Source organism: Triturus cristatus, chromosome 1_2, assembly GCF_964204655.1.
Source record: "Triturus cristatus chromosome 1_2, aTriCri1.1, whole genome shotgun sequence".
Classification (NCBI taxonomy): domain Eukaryota; kingdom Metazoa; phylum Chordata; class Amphibia; order Caudata; family Salamandridae; genus Triturus; species Triturus cristatus.
The window spans coordinates 332,151,882-332,169,194 of record NC_140580.1 but is presented as its reverse complement, the minus strand read 5'-3'; the positions used below and the strand labels follow the sequence as shown (position 1 = coordinate 332,169,194).

The following is a 17,313-nucleotide window of genomic DNA, read 5'->3' as shown; positions in this document are numbered from 1 at the left end:
AATGCGCTCCTGGAAACTGACGATTCACCCACCTACTTCCGCATCAATGACTGGAAGGCAGCGGAGTAGTGAGTAGAGCTTGGTGCATGCGCAGCGCTCTCCTTCGTCCAGAAGAGCCTGCGCCGGCTTCCGGGTGCAATGCAAGCGTCTCGCTGGTCCGTCTCAAGGATTTCGATAACACTCGCCTTTCCTCCGGACAAAGCCCGCGAAGCTCTCTGCGGCGTCTGCGGATGTCGCGGCGCTCCTCGTTAAGGCCAAACTTGGAACTCTCCTTTTGGAAACAAGGTATCGGGAATCCTACCTCAGTAGTAGGAACGACGTTACTTCTCGGCAGGTCTCTGAAACTTGAGTGACAAGCGCGGATGTGCGTGGGGGCGGGGCTTATATAATGAATGCATTTCTTCCCCAATGCATCCTGGGAACTGTAGTTTTGTAAGCCCTTCATGCATACCTCTCATTCCGTACCTGCTCTACGGCGCCCCCTCTGCTGGGCCATGACAGTAAGGTGCATAGACGCAAACCAGGGCAACGCTATATCCCATTAATGAGCCAGTAACAATCAGATATCTACCCTTGCTGTCACCGATGGAAGAATGTTGACTAAAGGGTACCCGTTTTTGTATCAGGATAGCTGTGCCCCGGGAATAGCTGCTGAAGTTGGAGAAATACCTATGCGGGCCCCAGCTGGAGGCAAATCATGCGGGGTCAGATTTGGGCAGGTGTGTCTCCTGTAAGAACGCAATATCAATGTTATGGCATATCAAATAGTGAATTACATTCCTTTTCTTACGATTATAGTTAAGGCCTCTGACATTCCAGGACAATAGGGACAAATCAGAAGGGCCAATTACCTTATTGAGTTGTGTCATCTAACGGTTGTAACATTTATGGTTGAATTAAACAATTCCAGAAGAGCAACAAAATAGACAGTGAGCAAATTAACAATTACTATAGAACATCTGCATGAGAGCAATTGCCCCACCCCCCCCACCCTCCACTCAACCTCGCCCAGAAAAAGGCTAGGCAAACCCCACATTGTACAACAAAAGATGATGCACCAAACTAGAACCATCTTGAAGGAGAAAACCCTGAAATGGCGCATAAACATCCCCAAAAACAAATCAAGGGTGTACACCATGAGGGGTGGCAACGCACCGGCAGTCGGCTAGCCCATATAAGCATAGCGTGAGGTGGAGTGATCAATATCCCTAATTAGCTAGAGTATCACAGTAACAATACGCCATTTGCAAAAAGAAAAGTTCAGCCAGTGCAAGAGCTTGAGAAGAGTTCCATACTTGCGTTGGAGCCGCTGCCTTGGGAGGATGGACCGGCCCTGTCCGCCACTGCGTGGTTGTTGTTGTGTTTGTAGGAGCGGCAGAATTCCTGCACTATATTTATCACACTTTCAAGGTGTGGTATAAGTATTCAAACCTATGTAGTGTAATGCTCCAGAATATTACAAGGTTTGCTCTTTGAACAGCCTTATTTGGATCTAATTATGTACAAGGTTTGCTTTCTGTACAGCCTTATTTGCATCTAATTGTTATGTCATATCCAATGTTCCCTATAATTGTTTGCCTCTGTGTGCAGCAGTGTAAGGTCTGTGTGCGCTGCAACCAAAGCTATGTGCGCCAATAACCAGACAGCGTGTCGGTTCAGCTCCAAATATCACTCCAAACTTTTGCTTAAAAAAATGAATAGACGGTGCATTTCCACACATACAGATCCATGTGAACGGTGTTAAGGCAGGTTTGAAACTGTCCAACATAGCAATTTGAAACCTTGTCAGCTATGTTGCTGCATTTCTTTTCTGAATAGAGCTGGGCTGCGGGGTGATTGTGTGCATTTGTGTTAATTGCAACACATGACAGGCGCTGCGATTAACATGAAAACTTTAACAAATGCTCTCTTTGAGCAGGAAAAATAAAATTATAATAACTTAGTTATTATAATTGTATTTTTCGCAGTTTCAGAGCTGGGTTAGGGTAGGGCCGCATCAGGCATTAGACCAGAGGTCTTCAAACTTTTTGATGCGAGACCTCCCTTGTCAAACGTTTTTAGCGGAAGGACCCCCTTCTGACGGAAATATCTAGAACCTGGTGCTCGTTATCATAGATAACGAGCGACAACCATAAACACCCCCAATTCCCACAGCAAATAATTTTTACGGTGGGGAAATAATATTAAACAGTGTTTAGCAAACCAAAGGTCAGTGAGCGTGGGGTTCTAGTCAAAGGTGTAGCTAAAAACAAAGGGCCTTATTTATGAGGAATTGGCGTAGGGCAGTGCCGCAAGTCTTCTTGCTGTGCTGCCCTATGCCAATGTGAAAGGGCAAGAATGCACAGTATTTATGAAATACTGTGCATTCCTGTCCTTTTCCTTTGCGTTGGCGCATAAATTGCTGCCTAGCACCAACATAGACAGGATTGTTTTTGTACAGGAAGGAAATGAAATGAAATGAAATGAAATGAAAATGAAATGAAAAAAAATATTTAATAAAGCGCACTGCTACCAAGCGGCTTCCTGGCGCTGGGGACCTGGTCAGAGCTCACAGAGGGGATCCGGGGAACCTATGAAGAAAAGGCCTGAGTGAAAAGAAAAGTTTTGAGGGCTTTTCGAAAGTGGGTGTAAATGGGGATGGAACGAATATGGAGTGGAAGGCTGTTCCAGAACTGGGGGGCCAAGACGGAGAGACGAGTGCCACCAGTTCTGGATTTGCGGAAACGGGGGACGCGCAAAAGAGAGAGAGAAGAAGAACGGAGGGTTCGACTAGGGACGTGGGATGAAATAAGGGAGGTGATGTAGGCAGGGGCAGAACGGGAATAAGCTCGAAAGGCAAAACAGGCTAATTTGAAAAGAGATCTGAAGCGGATAGGAAGCCAGTGAAGAGATTTAAGGACAGGAGTAATGTGAGAGGATTTGGGAAGGGTGAAAATGAGGCGGGCAGCTTGATTTTGAATGGCCTGTAAGCGTCGAGACTCGTAGGCAGGGATGCCAACGTACAGGCCATTCCCATAGTCGAGGCGAGAGATGACTAAAGCCAGGACTATGGTTTTGAGTGCATCAGTGGTGAAAAAGCGTGAGATTTTCCGGATGAGACAGAGGGAAAGAAAGCAGGAAGACACAACAGAGCTAATCTGACTATGCATTGTTAAGTCAGAACTAACTTTGATGCCGAGGGTGCGAACAGAAGAGGAAGGCGTAGGAGGGGGACCAAAAGAGAGGGGCCAGTGTGCTGGGGACCAAGGGTTAGATAAACCACCCGTGAGGACAAGTTCCGTCTTATCAGGGTTGAGCTTAAGGAGCACATGCGTGTTCGGGGGCAGAGAGGTGCGCACCTTAAAGGGAACAGTGACTGTCACCGATGCGACTGTCCTCTAGATCCATGGAGCAGCAAGCCCAAATGTATGTTGCCGGAGTAGCTGCACATGGTTCCTACAAGAGAGGGCTCTGAGCTAAAAACAATTTAAAGTACTTCCAATTTTGTTTTTTTTTCTATGGAGAAATTAGTTAAATCCATCAATCCCAGTATTTATCAACGTTTAGAGGAAGGGGATGTGCCTCCATTATAGATTTTGGGTTTGTGTCAGCTTCTTTGTTTTTGTTTGTTAACAACTTTAGTTTAGTGCATAGTCCATTCAGTGATCATAACCCTTTGTCCTTAGCAATCGGTGGGTTAAATGGTGGTGCTAGAACCTCGTCAGAGGCTCAGGGTGCGCTCTCCTCAGAGATCAATGCAGGAGGCTTAGATGGTCTTAGGTGTCGTACAAGCAGTTTACACACTGTTGCAGGCAAGCGATTTCCACGCTTGGACCCACGTCCCCATGTGGTGCTATTTTATCGGCATACGAGGATATTTCACAGAAGGTCTCAGTGCTGTAACAAACAGTAGCTCCCAGGGACCAAAATGGTTTGACACCAGTTGCTCCAGGGCCCTACAGCTGTTGAAGATCGCCCTAAGGCAGGTACCTAGAGACAAGGCACTTAAGGAGCACAGCAAGATTTGCCAAAATGTATGTCATCTGTTTCTGAGAGTATCCTTTATGCTTAATGTTATGACACATCTTTCCTCTGTAAAACAGATTTTTAGTATGCTTGAGCGGCGTGACTAACAGTAGCCAGTATAACTTAAGGAACTTTTTATTTTGGTTAGAAATTACATTTCCTATTACAGAAAGCTATACATCTTTTCATTAATTTATGATGAGGTCAAAAAGCGCTAAACAACCCCTTCCATCATTGTGTAGGAACAGACACTTTTTATTTCTAGTACCCCAAAAAATAGAAACCAGAAACTACTCATTCCAAGCATGAAGATTTTTACTTGACTCTCCCCTTTCCCAGGCGCGCAACGCCCATAGTGCTTAAAGCGCTACAGCCGCCCCACACCCCCTCCGTCCTGTGTGTCAGCCTGGCCTGAGACAGCTTCCCTGGCGCGCACAGCAGTACCCGAGTACTTCACAGTTCTTTAAAAGACCATTCACTTGTTAACGAGGCTTTGTTGTTTTGTCACCCCTTCCCTGCAGCTCCACTCTGCCAATGTTGGAAGAATTCACCCCCCCCTGAAATTTTATCAGCCCCCCAACCCACTGAGATTTGGCTCTGGTTGCGCCTCTGCCTTTCACCATGCATATCTGAATAAAAAACTTAATTGCAGCAGCTGATTTCCCAAAAATTAAAATCCACTATTTTTTTCTTATGAACGAAAAATACATTTTTAAAATGAAAGTTCAAATGACATCATTCATAAGGTAGGAGTACAAAATCCAAGCAAAAATGCAATCTCATGGACCCCTGACACAAATTAAAAACCTGAGCCCATAAGGTCATATTGTTTCTCATCAAAATTAAATGTTCACCTAAAGTCGTAGCAATTATTATTTAACCTGAAGTGCAGAACATGGGGAGTTAAGAAAAGAAATGTGGCAAACCTACAAACTCGGCGTGTGTTTTCAGGTGATGCTGAAAACACACGACGTGTTCGGTGCTGTTTTCTTTTGTTACTACAGCATGGCTGCGAGGTGATTGTGTACTTTTGTTTAAAGTATTCATGTTAATCGCTTGTGCAATTAACATGAATACTCTAGAAAAGAAATGAAGTGCTCCGTCCTTGAGCCCACAAGTTGCCTCTTCCTCTGCAACCAGGAGATGCAGTGCAGGTTTTTTGCATCGCTCGTCTTTTAAAAGCGGCGACGCGAACACTCTCGGGAATGTGTGTGCGCGCCACAAACCTCGCACTGCGCGCTCAAGGGCACAGAGGTGCGTGGGCGCGCAACCGCTCAGCTTAAATGGAACAGTGGTCATATCATGTCATGATATGTTATGTGTGTTTGTAAAGTGCACTATCACCCACAAGAGTATCCTGGCACTGTGTGCCTAGCCCTGCCTATGGTAGGTTGGTTAATTTAAAAAAGCAGGTTTTCTGCTTCCTGGGGAATTCAAAGAAGTGAGGAGTAGGCACTGATGAGGAGTGTAGTAAGTAATATATGAGTTACATGTAATAATAAAGAGTCTGACCCAATATTCTTAGCAATCTGGGTATTGAATAAGAAAAGTGAACAGTGTTTCTTCTGGAATGTTCGACTAAATCTATGCTTTAAATTACAGCCACCATTGCTTTAAGTGCCCATGAGTGTCTAAAACGATTCTTGCACTTTTCTATTCACCATCACCACACGTTTTGCACATGTAGCATCCATATGTGGATCCTGGAAAGACTGACTCAGCCTTCTGTTCTGATATTAGTAAGTTCAGTGCCATTCAGTTGGGTAATAGTAAGATCTGTAATGTACCACAATTAGAATAGCAGTAGTGTAATAAGAAGCACTATAAAATGCTTTATTAGTATTATCATTGTCAGCATCTTTTGACAATTTTGATAATAGTGACCTCCTCCAAGAATCCAAAGGACAGGACAGGATGTGTGCCTTAACCAAACTGAGTCAGTCACCAGTCAGTATCTTGAACTGCCCCTGAAGCTGGGAACCTGGGGAGTATCTCTGGAGTCAGTTATCACTTTGTTTCTGGTCATGTATAGCACACAAGGCGGGGCCTTGGGTCCCAGCCTGCACAAAGTACACACAAGTTTGAGGCATTTTCTCAAGGTAATAGGAAAGCCACAATTTACCATCTGGTATCCATACTAGAAAAGGGTAGAAAGAAAGTCAGAGATGAGGTACAAGAGTTAAGTGTAGTAAGGAGAGGGACTTGAGACAGGAGATGTATTTTTAACGTAATTTCTGCCAACTGGCTGGCAGCGCAAGTGTTAAGGTTGGGCAGGCCGTGCATTTGCACTTAGCTTCTGTGAAGTGTACCTGTCCATCTGCCAGATTAAAAAAGAATGTGTTTTTGAAGCAAACCATTATTATGCTACTGCAGGAAGACTTCTGGCTGGTCCAATGACTTTACCAGGGATGCCCTTGTACGTTAGGCCCTTGGGCATTTGCCCATGCATTAAAATGTATCTCCCAAGTTCCATCTAGCTCCTCCTCTCACCTCTTTAACCCAATACATCCCCCACCATCTCTCTTCTCACGTTACTCCCAAACTCCGCAACGAACCAGACCAGACCATGGATAACATACACTGGCACAGCTTCTCACCTCCTCAATTTTGTCTGCATGCCAAATTTGGCTAAATCTGATACAATTTTGAGATACATTTATCTTTATATGGAAAAGTTCATGTTAAAAAAGTGCTCAAAAATTAATGCTCACTGTTTTTCCTTCACTGCGACATGTGCTTTCTATTTGTTTGTATTCAATAAACAGATATTAAACAAAAACAACAATAAAAAAATTAATGCAACCACTGAAGGCAGGGAGGTCTGGGTTGGTGTGCCAGAATCCCCCACCAAGGGGCAGCCATGCTCTGTCTGTCCAGGAGCAGACTGTATGTTGGGATGCCACTACCAGCTCATGGGTTTTGTCTTGCTTTACAGAACGGGAAAGGTTGTGGCTTCCAGAATGTGGGCCTCCAGTGGCCATAGTAAGAAAGAAAGAAAGAAAGAAAGAAAAAAAGAAAGAAAGAAAGAAAGAAGAAAAGAAAGAAGACGGCAAGAAAGAAAATTAGGAAGCCAAAAAAGAAAAAGGAAAGAAGAGAGGAAAGAAAGAAAGAAAGAAGAAAGGGGAGGGAGGAAAGAAAGGATGTAAAAAAGAATGAAAAAGAAAAGAAGGAAAGAAAAGCATGGAAGGAAATAAAGTAGGAATGAAAGGAGGAAAAGAAAGAGGAACAAAAGAAAGAAGAAATGACAGACAGACATACAGTTAGGGTTGCATAGATAACGCAAGCTCAGGGGCTTATATTCAGAGTTCATGTGAGTTACTAGTATGGTGTGAAAAAGCAGCAGTAAGATAAATAAACAAAGGCCACGTAAAAAAATAAAATTACTACAGCATTGGTAGGAGATATGAACTGGTAAAGCTGGAATGTGCCCTTTGATCTTATTTAGTAGCTCTACAAATAAAGGCAACATCAAAGCAATAATAAGAAATTAAAAACAAAAAACACGGGCACTGTTAACTACCTTGTGCAAGGGTGTGCCGGTTGTGAAAGGGCTAAATACTGTCACTGAAAATGAAGGTAGCCAGTGGCTGCAGTAGGCTGACCAATTGCTACAGGCTATATGGTGTAGTGGGGTGAAGCAAAATGTGAACAACACTAAAACAGAACAATGGATGAAAACAGACGGCTGAAAGACTCTTTCTGTAAGTATAATATGCATATATTTTCGTAAAATTGGCTAACGCAATACCTACAGAAGCACACTTTCTGGACAAAGATTGAGCATCTTGCAAAATATGGTATAGTTCCATTCAGCAGTTTTTGCAGTAGCGCTGCACAAAAAGACTAAGTAAAATGCATTTTGGGACCCCTTTTTTTCTCGGCCCTGGCCCTTTCCGTGCACAAACTAGGTAAAATAGAGCAACTTTTTAGAAACTTTTGTGAAGATTCAGCAAAAGGCACCAAAGTTATTAGCAATACAAAAATGCATTTCCCATGGAAACACTGACCTAACTATAACTACCCAGTAGTAACTATATATAAAACTGTAAGGCTACATTTAGGATTTAAGACTGGTTAGTGGTAAAGGGGGTAAGGGTAATTTTAAGGTTTAGGGGAGGGTAGTGGTAAAGGGTGGTAAGGGTAATTTTAGAGTTATGGGGTGGTAATTGATATAGGATGGTAAAAAATTAACAAAAATGTAAATTACACACATAGAAAAATTATATATATATATATATATATATATATATATATATATATATATATATATATATATATATATATCTCAATCAAACATCGGTGGGAAGCCGTTACTGCATTACACAAAGACCCAAACCTGGTATTAAAAGCCTCCGACAAAGGAGGTAATGTGGTTTTAATGACCAGGGAGGACTACGTAAAAGATGCACGTAGACAGATAACACTGCATGTTATGTTAAAGTGGAAAGGTCATATTTCAGGAACTTATAACTGATGAATGTATATCTATTGCAGTGTTGAGAACCAGCTTCTCAATTGGGACAAATAACAATTTCTAGAAAATGATTCACCTTCCTTTTCAACTTTATATCTGTTAACCAAAGTCCACAAAAATCTTAGCATTCCCCCAGGATGCCCTATTGTTTCTTCTAAAAATAGTCTTTTTGAATACACGTCTATTTGTGACTAATCTGAATTCTTATGTGAGGGATACCAAAGATTTTATTCAGAAAGTGCAGGATTCCCACTGGGAGAAAATATGTTGGATGGTATGGTTGGATGTAGAGAGTCTCTACACGAGCATTAAACACACTGATGGTCTTAATGCCTGTAAGTATTTCCTAAGGGCCAGAAGCGTTAACTATTTGGAACACACACATATGGTTTTGAAAATTATTGAAATATATTTGCCTGAATTTTTTTTTATGTTTGAAGAAGATTTGTTCAAACAGATACAGGGAACTGCTTTGGGCACCTGCTTCAACCCCCAGCTATGCCAATTTGACAGTGAAGTGGTGGCAGGAGCAGGTGCTCTGGGGCAGCGATTTGACACATTGAATGGAGAAAAACAGTACTTGGCTGATGTACGTTGATGATGTATTTTTTATATGGGATGGTGCTGCAAATGAGTTAAATGTGTTTGGACTTGCTTTAAATGAGAACGATATGAATCTGAAATTCACAATTCTGTACAGCCAGAACACCATAGATTTCTTAGACAATAGACTAACTATAGTAGATGGGATCTCCTGATAGACAAAAAAAAAATCACTAGAAATTGGAAGGCCCAGGAAAGACCCGGGTTGCAACAGTGGAAGAAGTAATTTACGAGATGGGCGACATACGAGGGCGAGTTAAGATTGGGCGAGGCCAGACAGGGCAGGGGGTCACTAGAAACAGACGGAGAATGAGAAACATTAGTGACACTAGTGAATCACCCACCCAACGAAGCTGACGAGGATGAGCCGGAAGGGGCCTTTGGAAAAGGAAATCAAGCGTGAGCATGAATATACTACCCCAACACAACCAACATTAGACAATTATCTAACGACTTCACAGAATAAACCTACATAGGGCAAGAACTATAAAGACACATCCTGCTAAGGCACACCTAGGGGGAGGGAGGGGGCGGAGAGGGAGTTGGGTAGTTGATTTACTTTACAGGAACAAGAAGTTATGACTTAGACGGATGATACTAGCCAAGCTAATGTATATATAGGAAGAATAGACGGGTCATCAATGCCAGGTATCCCAGAACATGTAATAATACAATAATATACTGATATATATATATATATATGCCAAATTGTATAATACTATGACCGGCTAAAGCTATTGATACCCTGTATACACTGTAATTATGAAATGCTTGCAAGGCTCTATTGTATAACCTGTTTTGTAAGAAGATATGGAAGAAAAGCTTAATAAAAATTTGTTTTAGATGAAGTATCCCTTTTAGCGAATATGTCAGAGCGAAAAGAAATGACAGTTCTGAACACAGCTATCAGAGAATAAACCAGGAGATGATGACAAGATTGTTAGCTAGAGACTACCCACGTAGGGATTTGAAACAAGCAAGTGTATGGGCTGATAGCATCAATTGAGAAGAAGCATTGTTTCACCTCTTTCTGTTGAATGACAACCCAGCGAACAACCCATCTGATTCATCGCCAAATACACTAGCAATGTAGGGAAACTCAAGAGGATTTTGAAAAACAGGTGAGTCTCCCAAACTAACTTATCAGAAAAATGTGTCTTTAAAGGACACATTAGTGCACAGTCATTTAATGCCTAAAACAACTAATTGGCTTAAACAAGGCAAGGGCTTTCCTCGCTGTGGCCAGTGTAAAGCTTGTAAACATAGATCAAGCATGGAAGAGAATACCTTTCAAAGACTTAATAAGAAGTGGCGTATTCCCAAAATGATTACGTGCAAAACGGATTTTGTGGTATATGCTATTACATGTCCTTGTGACAAATGCAACATTGATTTGACAACCTTCACAGTTACAAACCACATATTGGAGCATTGGAAAGCCATCACCAATAACAACCAAAGTTACAGCACAGTCAAAGATTTCACTGAGGTATATAATGGAGACTGGATGACAGCCACATTTTTTGGCATTAATTCAGTACACAAACACTCGAGAGGTGGGAACAGAGTGACTGCGTTACGCAGACTTGAATCAAAGTTAATTTTACAGGCTGGTTGCACCACCCCGGTGGGGCTGAATGTCGATGATGAATTGCATTCTCATCTATGGGATGGGTAATTGAGTAAACCTTCCGCAATTGATACTTGTTGGTGTTGCTGTTTATTTTTTCATTCATATTTTTTGGTTTTGATCAAATATAGGTTAATATGATGTTAGAAAACACACAGGTGTGTGAAGCGTGTGGCTCCCTTGAGGCTTTGATGTGTTATGTCACAGAGATATTTTCTTACTCCCTTTATGAATTTTTCTAACCAGAGTATGTGGGTATAACCCGTGGAAGACTTGAGAAAAGCCACAATAAAGCCAGTTAACTGCACCAGAGAATATGTACCTCATAGCCGTGGAACTCTTTCTCCCTTTTGGTGAGGTCATCAGATGTGCTACTGTTTATACCTCAACTATGCTGGAACATATATTGGAATATCAGGCTACTTTTAGCCTCATAGACTAATATCCACTCGTTTACTTATTTGACTCATCAATGAGAGGACTACTTCATGTGAATATGGATATACTGTGGATTTTGTTTGAATTTACTGAAGTGTATATGTATTAGTCTTATACTTCATTTTTATATCTGTTGACTAAGATAGTGATAGCATCGAAATTGTGATATCATTATTATGCTCACACACACAGTTGAAACATGCTACTTATAGCCTTATAAAAGAATGCGTATTTACTTTCATTGATTGGGACAGGTATTAGAACAATAGGCTACTTCTTGCGTTACTAACGTTTATTTATTTATTGAATATCGGTGCAATGTGAATAATGTTGCTATTTCCTGGGAAAGCAGGAGCCAATCAATAGATGTTGATTTCTTCGGTTTATTTTCCTTTGTAATGCATGTTTTCTAACAGATAGTGTTTTTACTATGTTTATGGGTGTCTCATCCTGTTTGAATTGGTTAAAAAGGCACAGAGGTGGACCAGAGGTCATGTGATCAAGACCTCGATTTGGTGGAAATGCGTTGCTGTTCTCTTTTGCCATATTAAAGTTATATGAAGTAACACTGATCCAGAGGGAGCTGAGAAGGGTTTCTGTGTACACACACCACACAACTCACACACACACACACACACTCTAAAAAAGCAGAGAACTCAGGGGAGATCCCACGTTTAGGTGGAGAGCAGCACCTATATAGAGTACCCTACAACACCAGCAACACTCTAAATTTGCTCACCTAAAATGTCTGGTCTCCATGAGCCTGTGGACCGCTGTCATTGGAATACGGCGGTCGAAAGTGAAACCAAAGATGTCAGTCGGCAAGCCTCCGACCGCAGGCTGAAGGCTTTCCGACCAACATCAAAATGAGGCCCTAAGAATCTTTCTATCGCTAGTTTAACTTGGATTGCTAAGTCTTTTTTTTATATTTTTCAAACTATTTTGTTGATCATTCATTCTCAATGCATAAGCAGAAGATTGTACAGAGCAAGGACTTATTTTGAATTTCCATATTATCTGCGCATTGGACTGAAATCAACAAACTATCTTCAGGAGAGAATAATATCTTTAGTAGCAGAAGTCCAGAAAGTATAAATAACGAGATAAAAAACAGAACATTCAGTCCTGCATACCAACTAACATTCTGTGTGATAAGTGGCTGCCTCTGCATTACTGAACGTTTTTTTTTTTTTTTTTGAAAAACCTTTATTGACATTTCAACCAATAACAAGTATGGGCCTACAACCCCCCGGGGCCGGCCGCTAAGCAGTCAGAGTAACAGAGATCAAATGTTAACACAGGCAGCACCTCGGGGAGCAGAATCTCCATGCTAATATATTCTCGGCCATTGAGCAGCGCAAGTAGGACACCAGGATAAAAAGGTTTTCATTTTATAATAGGGAAAAACGGAAGGATCAGGTGCCAAACAATTTCCCAGCAGCGAAAAATGGCAGGCAGAATAATAAACGTAAGCAATAAACAGCAATCTATCGGGTCAATGGCGCTGAAACAGGAAGTTCAGGATGTGGAGGACTATCATGACCAGTTGCGCCTGCAGTCCCCTGCCCTAAAACCCAGAAAACACCCCGGAAATTGTGGCACACATGAAAAGGCAGTGATTCACAACAAAGGAGTTGTACCACGCTGATCCCAGAAAAGAAAAACAAAGAAGAATCAGAGAAGAAAAAGGAGGCCATGGAAAAAAAAGGGGTTAAAGACTAAAGAATCCCCTCCCCCAACCCCCCATACTGCACCTCTGCAGATGAGTACGGCCCCCCCCCCCCAGCAGTGTGCCTGTCGCCCTGGAACCAGACCCGAAATATAGAAGAAACAGAGAAAAAGGAGTAAGAAAAGAACCCCACCAGACGGGGGGGTAGAGAGAGTATTAATAAACTGGAGGAGGGCCTTCAAAACATGCCCCCGGCCTCTCCCTCCCGCACAGTATGTTTTCCCCAAAGCAAACAGTAAGCAACACAAAATCGACCATGTCAAAGAAAGATGGGGAGCATTATGCACCTATTATACTAACAATTATGCCATGAGAGCACGCAACCCCTGAGCCCACCCGCCTATTAGATGACCACCTCTGAAGGATCAGCCTTATCCTTGGCCACTCTTTGCAAATCTGCCCATGCATACCCCTCGACCCGGCGCCATGTCCAATGTTACAAGGTAAAGGAGCGTCCAAAAACGACCAGGAAGCGACGCACACAGGTGGGGTGGAAGTCTCTGAGTACCAACACAGTCAGCATTATGGAGGGACGTCTTTCCCAGTGCTACCCCAGGATCTGCACTGCACACAAGGTCCAGGAAGGCGGAATCAGCCAGAGTAGACAACCGTTGCTTGAATTTTCCCTGGGTCGCCGGAGGCCGCGCACGGGACAAGGCCACCACCCCCCACTCAGGTCCAATACCTCCGGAACAGATCAGACCCACAGCCAGCCGCTCACACGGTAGTACACTGTCCGGAGTTTTCAGCTGTTCACTAGTCACAGGGGTGGCCACGACATTGTCCTCCTGAGTGCAGTGTAGGAAGTCCCTGTGTACCTGGGGGCAGGCAGGCCGCAACTGTCCCGACGCTGATGCCACACCATCCAGCTTACTCCCCAATACCCAGACGCCATGGACCAAGGTGGAATGAAGGGCACCGAGAGCCTCGAGTAGGTCACGGTACCCCAGCACAGCTCTATGCGATCGCTCCGCCACGCTCCCCAGAGTCGCACACTCCCAATCCTGCTGTGGCCCGGTGGACAGGATGGTAGACTTCATCATAACCAGATGGCCGCCGGGTAGGTCCGACCCATATTGGGACCGGGACCCAGGGACAAGCGCCGCAAGGTCCATGTCGCTGGGAAACAGGGTTCCGGAGGCAGGCAAAAAATATATCCGTTGTGTGGTCACGGGCAACAGTCGTCCCCACCACGGACCAGCGCCCGCGAAAATCCGGGAGCAGCCCGCAGGAATCAGGGCGAGTTACGGGCAGCGTCCGGGCAGCTCACCGTCGAAGGCAGAGGCAATCACCGGAGAGTCTTGAAATTGCCACCCCGGGCATGCACTCGTTCCGCTACGCTTAGTGGTAGGAACGACCACGGCGAAATGTAGGCCGATATTCGCACCGCTCCGGTAGTCCGACTCCACCCAGTCACCAAAGGCCGCTGTTGTTGAACTGCCACCCGGCCAAGGTGTCCACTCGAGGTCCCGGCTCCAGGGCTGCACAGGCCGCAAATTTCAAATGCACATTTCTCCGGCGGTACCGCCGCCAGAAACTTCGGAGTCACACGATCGGTTGCCGCTCTCATTCACAAACACGGGCGTATAGCGCAGGCTAAGGATCTCATGCAGGATATCCGTGCGGGATGCGGAGGTTCACGGAGCCGGGAGTCTACGCTGCCGTCCCGGTCGCCATCTTGGCTCCTCCTCATTACTGAACGTTCTTGAGGTAATCTTGTTATTTTACGGTGACAGTATTTTTTGAGAAATGCAATATATCATTGGAATACTGCTTTTTACTTCACCTCGTACCTCTCCTATTTTATGTGAATAATTATTTTCATTGTATTGACATTTTTATTGCCTTCTTAGTGCTAATTATATGATTTGCGCAAATTAATTTTACAAAAACAAAGTTGTTTTGCATCCTGCTACTCAGATGTATTAAGTTACTTCAGTTGCAGTGCATTGGCCCACGGCACCCATGCAGTACTCTTCTATACATACTAACTCAATCTGCATAGGTATAGAAAATGCTTTAATCATGAATCACCTTCCATTGTATTGCACACAAATTAGTGGAGGGCCCCAGAGTATTTCTAATGAAATCACTGTCAACGATGCCAATTAACGTGTTTGCCTAATTCCACAGCTGCCTGGTCTTGATTTCACTTCATGCCTCTTTCTTTCACTGCAGTAAACGTCCTGTCTCTTTATCTCACTCTTGTAGGTTATTTTTCATCTCTAATGTCTCCCTTTGTCTCTATTTTCCTATCTTTCTCTTCTTCCTTCTTCCTCCCTTATCCCCCTTTCTCTCTCTAGCTTGGGTGTCAGAGTCTGTGGAGAAAAATAAGCCTAGGCCTGCAAAAATGAGAGCTGGTGCCCACCACCTGCTACCACTGACACAAATGATGCACTACATCAGCGGTGCTTGCAAACATTTTTCCAGGCGCCACAAAGTTTGGGATGTGATGTGACCGAGAGCCGCATCGATGCCAGCAGGATGGTGGTCTGGGGGGAAGGGAGCGGTAAGGTGGATATAGGGAAAGCAAAGCATACATCTAGTTGATTAATTGGACAATGTGAAACCAGAAAATCTGGGATTAAACCATCATCTCCACCTTACCGAATTGTGTGATCCTAGGCAATTGTTTAATTTCACTTTTCCTCCTATTTTCTAAAATTATCACATTTAAGAGGCGCTCAAAATACATGACGTGAGGACATGTGATCTGCTAAACCTTCTCCTGTTTTTGATTTTAATAAACTGTATTGTTGTCCAAGTGTAATAGGAACCCAGGCCACCCAAAGACGGCACATAACAACTGACTTGCCTCATAATTCACTATTGGCATTGTTGTCAGTGTGGGGGGGGATAAATGCTTCTCAATTCATATTTGAAAACTATCACTTTAAAAAATACTTAATGCACTTTTATAATCTGATGTACTAAAGTGAAATGGTTCTGCATGTTGAGGAAATACACATTGTTTGAATTTAGAGAGGCCTTATGTTTTTACACTTTTGTTGGCTTTGAAAGTTAAAGTTTTCCTAAAGTTAAGTGGTGCAAGACAACCTAGTTACTTTCTTTCTTTAACTTTAATTAACCTTTAAATATAGGCTTGCCTGTTTATTCAACATCTTTTTAGTGCAAATGTGCAAAATGCATAGATAAGTGACCACTTAAATTGTTAAATCTCTTCACCCAATAAGACAATAGCGGACTAAGTTATACACTGAAATACAGGCCATTGAATTTGTGCAAACTGCGCAGGTCTACCATATCTAATATGACAATTGTGCAAATCATACAATAGAGTGCAAATCACACATTTAGACCAGCATACTACAGTACAGTTTGTATCAATTGTGCAAAAAGCTATTTAAAGTGCAAATCAGACAGCTATTAGACCAATCAGAGCAATATACTACAGTACAAATTGTATCAATTATGCAAGATAAACACTAAAATGCATTAAAGTCCAGTATTCAATGTGCAATATATGCAATATGTGCAATATGATAAAAAGTGAGTGAACAACCTAGCTGTAGATAAAGATAATTTCCTTTATTCTCTTACCCTGCACATAAGTGTGGCACAAGTTAAAACTGAAAAGACAGTGACACTAATTATGGTACACTCTAGGAAGAGCTCCCAAATGTAAGGGTGGTAGAAAAATGGACGGTTATCTTGCTTGATATGTATTCATATTTTCTTAAAATTTGAGATAATTAAAAAAATTATGAAATGATGCTGCTACAGACTGAACCATATTGTGCCACATAATTCATTTTCTTGCATTATAAAGCAGTCAACCCTGGAAAATAATATCCTCTATAACCACACAATTTGAGTGTCCCTGTGCACACACAATAAATGCAATGAAAAGCATCTAACCTAAAATAAGTCTATCTTGAAAGCATACAGTTTTGCTAATAGTTATCATTTTGGTAAAGTTTTATAAAAATGTCACTCTTACCTTTGCTGGCTGGGCTCAGTAAATTTAACAACGCAGCGGGAGCCAAAGCCTCTATTATGTTCAAGGGACGCAGTCAGAGGCAGAGTGGAAGTAAAAATAATGATTTAGAGAACATTAGACATGGGCCAGAAACTTTCGTTTTAACCATGGCCCATTTTCGTGATATTTGCCAACCATTAAAATGTGTTTGCGCAGCAAGCTGTAGTTTCATATCCTGATTTACTTTCCTGTCCCACGGTTGAATTTCGTGAAAATGTGTTTATTTCTGAATTGTGCCATCTCAGACATTTGGACTTCCATATTGTGCAATGTGATTTTGTCTCATGCCTGATCTCCCCTGTTTTGCTGTGAAACTCTCTCATCAGATGAAATACTGACATCTCTGGGACTCTGGGTCGTACTAGTTTCTCAGATCCGGCGTCAGCCACGACCTTTTGCTAAACGAGTGTCAATAATAAACGTAGATGTAGTGC

The 17,313-nt window shown here is 42.7% G+C and overlaps 1 protein-coding gene across 1 annotated transcript in view; it reads right to left on the bottom strand.

Moving 5' to 3' along the window:
- Positions 1 to 17,003, bottom strand: part of LOC146867268 (complement C1q subcomponent subunit B-like) — a 49,466-nt gene extending 32,463 nt beyond the window's left edge. Inside the window, exon 1 of the mRNA XM_085603932.1 lies at positions 16,841 to 17,003. The gene's annotated coding sequence lies outside the window, so the exon portion shown is untranslated. The remainder of the gene's footprint in view (positions 1 to 16,840) is intronic.
- Positions 17,004 to 17,313: the final 310 nt, after the last annotated feature.